This window comes from Maylandia zebra, linkage group LG8 (genome assembly GCF_041146795.1).
Source record: "Maylandia zebra isolate NMK-2024a linkage group LG8, Mzebra_GT3a, whole genome shotgun sequence".
Classification (NCBI taxonomy): Eukaryota; Metazoa; Chordata; class Actinopteri; order Cichliformes; family Cichlidae; genus Maylandia; species Maylandia zebra.
This window is the reverse complement of record NC_135174.1, coordinates 4615106-4625703: the sequence shown is the minus strand read 5'-3', so window position 1 is coordinate 4625703 and position 10598 is coordinate 4615106. Positions and strand designations below refer to the sequence as shown.

Genomic DNA, 10598 nt, shown 5'->3' with positions numbered 1-10598 from the left:
GCAGACAGATTAGATCTATGGACCTAATTAATTTTGGTTTTATGATTGGTGATGACTAGATTGCTATGTAAATGCGTTACAATATTTTGAATTTGATAGTTGTACAACACACTAGAAACAAAACTTGGATTTGAAACTAATTTTGTTAATGCTTCTTTTCCACAATGGGCCCACACTCAGAAAAATTATGGTTCTTAAATGGTTCTTCAGATGTCTTCATGGTTCTTTAAAGAACCATCATACGTCAAAGAACCTTTTTATTTTGTGGATGGTTCTTCAGCTATTACAAATGGTTCTTTAAAGAACAAAAGGTTCTTCATCCTTAGCAATCTAAGTTTGATGGTGTAAATGGCATAAATATTTATTCACTATAATGAGGCTGTGAATTATACTGTGTGTTTTCTTTGTGTGCATGTGTGTGCGAAGGGGGAGGGCGGGATACTTGGCAATTACCCTTTAAGAGAAGATGGTAGGAAGCTGAATATTCAAATAAAAGTTAGAAATATTTGCAAACAGTAGACACAATACACACATTCAAATACTGTACTTTAGTTTTAAATTTTAATAAAGCATTACTATTTTCTACTCCAAGGCATTGCTTTTGAGATTATTATATATTTTTGAAAATATAGCATAATGATAATACTAGTTATTGTAAACTTTACAAACCACCCAGCAGTATGTAAAGTCAAATTATAAAATACAAGTAAATAACAATTGCAGAACAGAATGTCAGTGTAATGAACACACACTTCGTTTTGATAAAGCACAGCTTAGGTAAATGATCTGAGTAGTTGTTCATCACTGAGCAATTTGTTAATATGTGTTTCGAGCCAAATAAATGACAGGGAGAGAGAGAGTGACGTCAGAACACGTCATACTATAACCTCCCGGGAGCGGACGGAGGGGTCCGTCGTTGGTCTGCGCATGCGCAGACAGAGTGTGCGAGCGGCGGGCCTTGACCTTTCGGGAAAAAAAAACCTCACGGACGGTGACAGCGAAACGGATAACAGTCTTCAGTACCTGCTGGACTTTGAAGCTGTGGATTCTGGGACTGTTAGAAAAGGTAAAACATTTTCATTAAAACCTTATTACTGTTTTGTTTTTGTTAGTCGTCATTGTAGCTTGCTGTTAATGTTGTGCTAACAGTAGCGATTAGCTAGATACGTTAGCCGTTGATGTCAGCGCAATTTAGTATCCAACTGTTTTCCTAACAAAACCACTGTTATAATTAAGTGAAGCTGCTCCCAGCTAATTTGAACCTTTGGCTTCTAAAATATGTGGTTCAATTGCGTGCTGCGTACATAACCTAATGTCAGCTAGACCGAAATTAAAATTTAATATATTGTTAAAGTCACTAAAATGGCGCCTGAAGCCTGTTGTGACGTGAGCTCTGTGTCTGCTCTAGAAACTCTGAAATTCTGTAGATCTGAGCCGTACATTAAATACTCACATGAACCTGTACTTTGAATTCTGTATGAGCTGTATAAAATGCAGCTATGCATAAGAGTTTTGAATGAATAATTCGATTAGATAACTCTTTATTGTCTAATCAAATTATATAGAAATGAATAGAAATGTGACATGAGAAGGTGTCTTTGACTGTTCCTGCATAACTTAGTTTCGGACTAGTTGACAAGTTATGCTCCGGTCATTTGATGTTTCCAAGATAGATGTTCTTTTGTAATATAGTTAATTTGTTTTTATATTTCATTTATCCACCATCATACATACAAGCTAAGAAGAGGTCGTTATACTAACAAGAGGTATCAACGCTGGGCCAAAGTTCAGCACATGGTTAAAGTTTGTAATCCAGCCAGGGTGTAAATATCACTCAGCAGCCAGAGCTGAAGCAGGTAGCATCAACAGATAAATCTACTCTACCCGGCTTAAATCACAAGAGCACCTCTGACCAAAAAGCTGTAGATTTTTCTTGTTTGCACAAATTAATCCAGATTCACATTAATTGTGTTCACAGCTCCAACAAAATGAGGAAGAGGAGGGGGAGAAACACAATTAGGTTGAATTACAATTGGATGGAAGGCGAGGACAAGGAGAAGGAAGCTTAGGATGAGGAGGAAGAGAAGCAGCAGGAGCATCTTTAGGGCTCCCTATGATGAGGTTTGTTTCATTAATATGGTCCTCTCACAAAGAAAGATGACTTGTTTTAGTTCACCTACTTCCTGTATTAAATAGTGATGTGCAAAATGTTGTGAAAAACCATGGAGCAGGTACGTATAGTGCATCTGCAGGTAAATGAACATCAAATCTCTAAGACAGACTGAAATCTGTATATTTATCACCTTTATGATAAAACCCATGTCAGCCATTGGTTTATGGACTTTGTATTTTGAAGCCTCAACATTTGCTTTATTGCTGTTGCTATGTTGGGACCATATTAGGATGAGGGATCAGAATCTGGAGTCATGCACACTATTGTTTCATTTAGTGTGTATTCATAAGATTCGTACAGCAGATCCAAGTTGTGCCTTGAAAACAGGAAAGTCGTCTGCATAGAGGAGAACTGTAATAGCAGGCTTTTACAAAGTGAGGCTTTGTGCACTCGTTTTACTTCTGTCACCCTGTTTTGATGCAGATTTCACTTGAAATCAGGCAAGAACTGGACTTATTTTTTATAATGTGTTCTTGTGAACTGCTTGTGTATCGCATATGTTTGATTTGACTTTCTGCAAGACAACAGTCGTCCACTGGCCAAAAAAGTTTTCCAAATACCTCCACATGATCTAGCCTGGATTTAGAAAAGAATAGCACAAAAAATCTGCACCTCCTGCTTCAGATGAAATTTGTGTTTCTGTGTTCAGAGGCAGCGGTGAGAGGGGAGACCTCGGCTCATCCAGCTGGAGAGCCTGACCAGGACGAGTCGAACATTAACTCAGCTCTTCCAGGGCACCCTGCAGACTCGGCTGTTGGCAACAACGAGGGATGACGTGAACGCCAAACAGGAGTCCATCACAGGTCAACTGCAGGTATGCGAGTCAGACCTTCTGAGGAGGGTTTCACTTCTCTCTCTTCTTTATAATTGACTCTTTTCTCTCTCTTTCAGCTCCTTGTCTCAGAGTGGGAGGGGTTTGAAGCACAAAGGGAGGAACTTGTCGTTTGGTTGGCTGATATGGATGTCTGCCTGAGTGAGGTTGACCAGCTGACAGGAAACACCAGTGAAAAACTGAAACAACTGCAGGTGTGGGCTTGTTTTGATATGACATATATTTGATATGATACATACGTCAGAGACATTATCCTAAACTGGACTAACAAAGGACCATGAGTACAATATGAAACGTACATTACATAGCGTAAGGCTGAAGTTCATTGATCATTTTAATCATAAACTTGTTGAAATATTTTTACTGAACATGCAAACATCTGCTGATGAAAATGTGTTGATTTATTGGTCTGTTATGAAGCTATTGCTATTTCTAATGTGTTTTATCACTTTCTGATGTTTTATTAATTAAACAATACATGTATTATTTGTTGTGTTATCTGTAGCTATAGTATTTATATATATTTATTTATAGTATAGCAAATATATTTAATTATTACTGTTTAAAACACTAATATGTGACATGTATTAGTAGTGATGTTGTGCTGAGGGTTAAAATGCCTTTTTGTCTTTTGGTAACTACAAAATGACAATAAACCATAAATATATGTCTATGCTGTGCTAGTATTTATTTTGCCCTACTCAATTCAATTTATGATGCATTTTATTTTGAAAGATTTAAAATGGTTTTTTAAAGAACCACTCAAAAAAGGTTCTTTAAAATGGTTCTTTTAAAGAACCATTTGAAGGACCTTTTTAAAAATGGTTCTTTAAAGAACCATTTTTAAAAAGGTTCTTTGAAAAACCATTAAAGGTGCCCCAAAGAACCATTTCTTGATGGTTCTTTGGGGCACCTTTAAAGGTTCTTCAATGAACCACTGAAAGAAATGGTTCTTCAAAGAACCATTGTTTGAAAGGTTCTTTGTGGCACCAAAAAAGGTTCTTCTATGGCATCAGTCTAAAGAACCACTTTTGGTTCCAGTTGGCACCTTTATTTTTCTGAGTGCACCGGCGGGCCCATTTTACAAGTGCACTTTAAATGACTGTAACTCCGTCATGGTTTATGCTATAGAGAAAATGCAAACAGTTTTGAAAAGAAGAGACGCAGAGCTTTACGACAGCACAAAGCATTCACAAGCTATTCCTGTCTGAACACAGAAGGAAAACTCCACCTACATTTTACCATGTGCGCTTTGCACTACCATAACTCCCCGAGCATTTGGGCTAGAGATAAATTTCAAACAGCTACTGAAAGCTGAGAAGACGAGCCTTAGGAAACTTTACGGTGCATCATTGGAATGCACAAGCATGGTTCAATTACAGGTAAGTATTGATGACGCACGGAGCAGATAGAGACGGGTGAGGAGAAGCAACAGCATCAGAATTTAGAAACATGTTTTAGTGAATATTGAGAGAATATGTCAAGAAAGACAGAGAAAACCTTCCAAGAGGTTCACAGAAGAGGAAAATGACCTGGATGACGAACCAAGTTCGTCTGGAGCAGATCCATCTAAACAAGAGTAAGTAATGAATTTTGCAAACATAAGAAAATGACAGTTTTACTAAACCTAAATTTTCTGCTTTGTGTGATTTTTTTTTTTTTTTTATTATTGCCTGTAACTTTATTAGTTTAAATTGTCAATGAATGTTTTTTCTACTTATTCAGTATATGTATCTCCATTATTATTATGCTATTTTAGAATTCTTTTCGTTTTTAGCCTCTATTTTATCATTATTCCTATTCTTATTATTATCTGCCTTACTTTTAGTTTCTTTAATTCACAGCTAATGCATGTCTATCTTTTAGGCTGGTTTCTGCAGTACAAACAACATCCTCCTCTGTATTGGAGAGGAGTCTCATCAAGGGTCAGATTCGCTGGCAGAGGGAATGCTGTTCGCAGCCAGTCACCATGCTCTTGTTGGAAAACTTATGAAGACCCTGATGTGGTCCCCCAGCCACTAAGGTTTATCCCAAAAAGAACCAAAGGTTTCAGACTTTTGGAGGACAAAGACAATTTTTCAACCTCCCTTTTCTTGCCAATATCATGTCCAGGAGCCAGTTTTTTGCCATCTCAACCAATATTCACATAAGCGATCCAGCTGAATACGTCAAAAGTGAAAAGAAAAAAGGCAGTGTGTCTTATGACTCTCTCCACCGGGTCAGGCGTCTGCTGGAAATGATGAGGACCTGGAGCATGTCATCCGAGGCAGAATATTTCTGTAGATGAGAGGATGGTTGCTACAAAGGCCAGGCTGGGAATCAAACAGTATATGAGCGACAAACCAACAAAATGGGGACTCAAGTTTTTTGTACTGGCTGATGTAAATGTGTACACCATAGATTTCAAGCTGTACACTGGCAAATCAGAAGTGGCCTCGGGAAATGGGCTCTCCTTTGATGTGGTCACATCCCTCATCAATAAGTACTACCTTGGCTCTGGCTACGTCATATACCGTGACAGTTTCTACACAAACCCCTCCTCTTCCATCACTTTGGCCAGCAGGGATTTAGGGCTTGTGGCACCAACCTACAGGCAAGGTGTTGCATCCACCCAAGAAAATGCCCTGACTAAAAGAAATCACAGAGGGGATCTATAAGGTATTATTTGTCAAGTGGATGGACACCAGAGAAGTTTCAATCTGCTGCAACACCCACACTGTCTACACTGGTGACACAGTGTCGCGATGGCAGAAAGGAGAAGATGGTGAGCATTGGAGGGTCCCTGTGCCAAGGCCCACAGCAGTGGCTGACTACAACTACTACATAGGGGGAGTGGACCAACCATTTTCCTATCCCCACAAGCACCAGTGAAGGACAGTCAAAGGCAAGTATGGCCACCCAAGGAAGGAAAAGTGCACTGTGCAAAAAGAAAAACTCCCTGGCAGTGTGAGCAGTGCAATTTGAGTCTCTGTCTCCAGGTGGACAGGAACTGCTTTAAAGTCTATCACAAAGGCCCCAGAACACCTGGACATTTGTAATATATCAGTTTCCACTTAACTATAAATCTACTATACTATAAATTCGCTTTATTCTGAGGTGGGAATGCACTGAGAAGGACTTTTTTTTTCCTTTACATAAATTTTATTCTCCAGCTGATCTGCTTTGTAATAATCAATTACCAGAGTACCCCATCAGCACCATTTTTCAGCATGCATATTAGGTCATCACTACCACAAATGGAATTGTTGCTGATGGAATTTTTAATTCCATGTGAATTTGGATGGAATTTGGTCTTTCCCAAAAATTCAACAGAATGATTAAATTGCTAAACTCAACCCAACGGCAACAGAAAAAATACAGTGAAAAACAAAATTAAAGTGCAAAAACTGTCCATCTGCAACTATGTATACTTAGTCTGAAGAATGTACTGTAGTACTGTAGTTTTTAGGCACTCCAAAAATTAAGGGAACACTTTGAAAAACACATCAGATCTATAAAAAAAAAATCATGCTGGATACCTGAACTGGTATGGACTTGGAGCGAAATGTGTTAGGAATGAAAGGATGCCGCAAAGACTGATGGAAATTAAACTTATCAATTCACAGATGTGGCAGGGTAGCACATTGTTCTGAACTTTAATTGCAGCAACTCCACCATCCATGGCTGGAGATGGAGTAATACTGGAAGAGAAACAGGACACAAGCGCAGTCGCAAAAACCATCAAGTGCTTTGACAAAATTGGCTCACATGAGGACCGCCTCATGAAAGGAAGCCCAAGAGTCACCTCTGCTGCTGAGGATAAATTCATCCGAGTCACAAGTTAACAGCACCTCAGATTAGAGCCCAGAAAATTGACACACAGTTCCACTAGCAGACACATCTCTACATCAACTGTTCAGAGGAGACTGTGCGAATAAGGCCTTTATGGTCAAATGGCTGCTAAAAAGCCACTACTAAGGAAAAGCAACAAGCAGAAGAGATTTGTTTGGGCCAAGAAACACAAGGACTGGACATTAGACCAGTGGAAATCTGTGCTTTGGTCTGATTAGTTCAAATTAGATCTTTGGTTCCACCTGCCATGTGACACAGAATTTAAATATATATTTGAATTGCCTGTTTTTTTGTTTTTTGTTTTTTTTATGTCAGTAGTGGACCAACTCCAGTTGATGAATTGTAAAACACTAGTATTTCCAGTTTTAAAAATAGGCAGCCAAAGCCATTGGACGACACGCAGTTTGCATCATGTGAGGACAAATGGCATGTTGACATTGTAGAGAAACAAGAATCACAGTTCGATTTGCTGCTCAGGATCCACTCAGAAACACACACATACAAAAGGTAAGGTGAGACAGCAGCCAACTGCTTTCCCAAATTTCAAAAAGCATTTTTCACATATCCTCTTGTCCTCCTGAGGAATGACTTTGCTGCAACAGCAAGACAGTGATAAATAGAAGCGTTCAGGTGACTCACAGGGAAGCTTAGAGCAGGGTGGAAGTGCAGGACAGCCACTTTAAAGAGCTGTGCTTTGCTGGACTGAGTCTGCAGTGTGTCTCTAGAGCCTTTATGTTCATTTCTGATCCATTCCAACATGGAACAAAGCTTAAAGATAAGTGCCTCACTTAAAGTACTGTTCTCCAACAAATATACTTTTGTTCTTAGAAAATGTCAAACAGGATTTTGTAAAGAGGGATAAGTAAAAACCTGGCCTGTTGCTCAGTTTCCTGTGTTAACAAGAGGCAGACTTTGAAGACATTTTAACTTTTAAGCTTGTTAAGCCAAAAGTTGGTTTTAGTATTAAAAAAAACCACATAATGCATTTCATAAATGCTGGAACATCTATCACTGCGGGACCGTCATTCCACTGGAAGTCAGCCATAACCCGGCGCGGACCATAACAACGCGGAAGGACACCTTTCGCGTTCCTCAGGAACGCCACGGGTCATGACAAAACATCGGTATGCTACGCCCCGGGGGTGAGAACGGGCTGGGGTGAAATACAGTAGAATGACGGCCCCGCGGTAAAACAGATTCCAGCCACGTATTCCATCCCTAACCATAACCTTATTCCTAACCTTAACCAACACTTTAATGACGTGAAATAGTGTTTTCCAAAGCGATTTGGCGAAAATGAATGGGTATGTGTGGATTTATTTCAAACGGTTCTCATATTTCCTAATTTTTCCGATCTCGTCATTTAGGAACGTGTTGGGTGCCCGGAAGTGTAACATGTTGACGATTTGTCACCTAGCATAAAATATTACGCCTCAGGAGTGAGAACGTGTTGTTCAAGAAGGGCAGCCAGCATAAAATCCATCCACTGTACTGACCCCTCAGGAAATGAGGGACATGCATTCAATTGACACAAAACTGACATGAAACATTTACTTTTTTAAAAAGTCAGTGAACAAAAACACACACAAAAAAAAAATCTTCTATCTATCTTTCACTATCTTTTACGGTGTTTAAGTGATGGTGTATGAACCCTGCTTCCGGGTCCAAACTGCTCTGCGTTTATTAAGGCTGTTGCGTTTTTAACATGTTTTAATGCTTTGTATCTTGTTGTATTTAATCCGAACAATCCCCTAAAAAAAAGTGGGGTGATCACTGTCAACCTCTCTGAGTTTTTATTACCACTAATCATTTTAAAGCTCAGTTTTTTAAACCCTATGATGTAACTGCAGCCCAGGCTATGCAGCAGTAAATTAATGATTAACCTCGTATTATGGTTTGGTCCGTTTACAGCATCCTGCCATGCAGTTGCATTTGTCCCTAACCATCGGGAACCCTCATGTTAGCTTTCATCAAGTGGAAAAAAGTTAGCGTTCATCCTCCAGCTTCACTGTGCTAATGTGTTTATATTATGCTCTCCATAGCGGTGTAGCTAGCCATCAAGTCTTGATACATGCTCAATTATCCAGGTAAGTAAATCCCCAAGTTTTCATTCTGTTCATCTGGACGTAGCGTTTTCAGTAGGTAGCCACCAAGTAGCACATCACTATATACTAGCTAGCCCAACTTCAGTAACCCCACAAACGTCACTGCTGTTTAGTCTCATTTCTTCATTTATGTCAGAAGTGATAGCAGAGCTGTACATTTTTATTTTTTCAGAAATCCCTCAGTCAAAACATGATATATTATGAATATTATTACTAGCGAGCTAACTCCCTGCTAACTTCTAACTCTGTTAAATTGATTAAATTCTGTTTTCATGGATGCCTGGATATTAAACTAAATTGTTACACCTGGTAGAGCAGCCACACTGATCATTTTATTAAAGATGAAAGACTTTAGACAGTTTGTAACTCCATGATGCCGCAGTGTTCGTTTGATTTTGGGATCTGAGGCGGATTTGGGACCCGGAAACGGCTAATGACGTCAAACTTAAAGACCGGATGGAAATAAATTCGAGAAAAGACACTACTAAAATCCCTAGGCCCTACATAATGCAATTTGAGGGTCTTTTCTTACATTTTTCCCATCTGATTAAAGTATCAATCTGAAAATGCTATTATTGCGAGAAAATAATATGGATTATTGTCTCAGACTTTGGATTTAGGCTGTGTCCTAATTTTCTTTATTCCTGATGGATTTTGCAGTCCATCATTCTAAAACAAACACTACAGAGAAAATAGACTACATCTAAATTTTCTGGCCAAACCATTCCCTATTTTCCCAGTTCATAAAGTTCAATTGAAAAAAAAAACTGAACATGGTTGGGGAAGATTTTCATCCTTTACCTCATCAGCAGTCACTGAATAAATGCCCTATCTACCAGGTAGACATACCTGGTAGGTGGTAGGAATAAGAGTAGGAATAATAGCGCTGCGGTTTGCTGACACTGTGCAGACTGCAAATCATTCAATTCTTGTGCAACACATTTGATCACTCAGTGATAAGTTGTGGCAATATGATAAGCCACCAACACAAGTCTTGGGTAAAGTGGTGTTCCAATGAAGAAATCTAGTGACAGTGTTGCCTACCCCCTTTGCAATCTGTTGAGGAAAACATGGTTTGACTGGCTATAACAACTAACACCAGCTTGCATCCTTTTTGAGCTCTACCTCCCACCTACTTTCCCCTACTAGGTGTGTTTGTGTGTGTCAGGGGGGGATCTGTAAGTATGTGTACCTCTGTGCATGTGTAGTCATGTAGGTTATTTGCACATAAGTTAAATGCACCACAGTGGGAGCCGTGACTGAAGGCAGTTATCGCTCTAAAAGCTGCAGGGTACAAAATGTGCTAATGGATCCCAACAAAACTGCTTTTCAGAGCAGAATGTCAAACAATAACGTCTGAGAATGGAAAAGCACTTGGTGGCCTTTTTGCAGCAAACTTTTCACTCTACAACATCATGCAGGCACACATACATTATAAATGCATAAAGGGTTGTGAAAATACAGAAAACTGATGAATTATTAATGTAATCTATGCAGGACCAGCAGACGGCAATTTTAATGAGCCAATGCAATAAACAAAATGTTTGTTACAGTTTGTAGCATGCATAAATTCTTCTGAGCTTAGGTAGTACACCAGTTAGCCAAAACATTTAAACCACTGACAGATGAATAACACTGATAATCTATTGAAATCTAC

The 10598-nt window shown here is 39.1% G+C and overlaps 1 long non-coding RNA gene across 1 annotated transcript; it reads left to right on the top strand.

Annotated features, from left to right (window-relative positions):
- The first annotated feature begins 841 nt into the window (after positions 1-841).
- Positions 842-3658, top strand: LOC143419940 (uncharacterized). Its single transcript, XR_013099966.1, has 4 exons — positions 842-1066; positions 1979-2121; positions 2823-2987; positions 3065-3658. It is a non-coding gene; the product is annotated as an uncharacterized LOC143419940 (long non-coding RNA).
- Positions 3659-10598: the final 6940 nt, after the last annotated feature.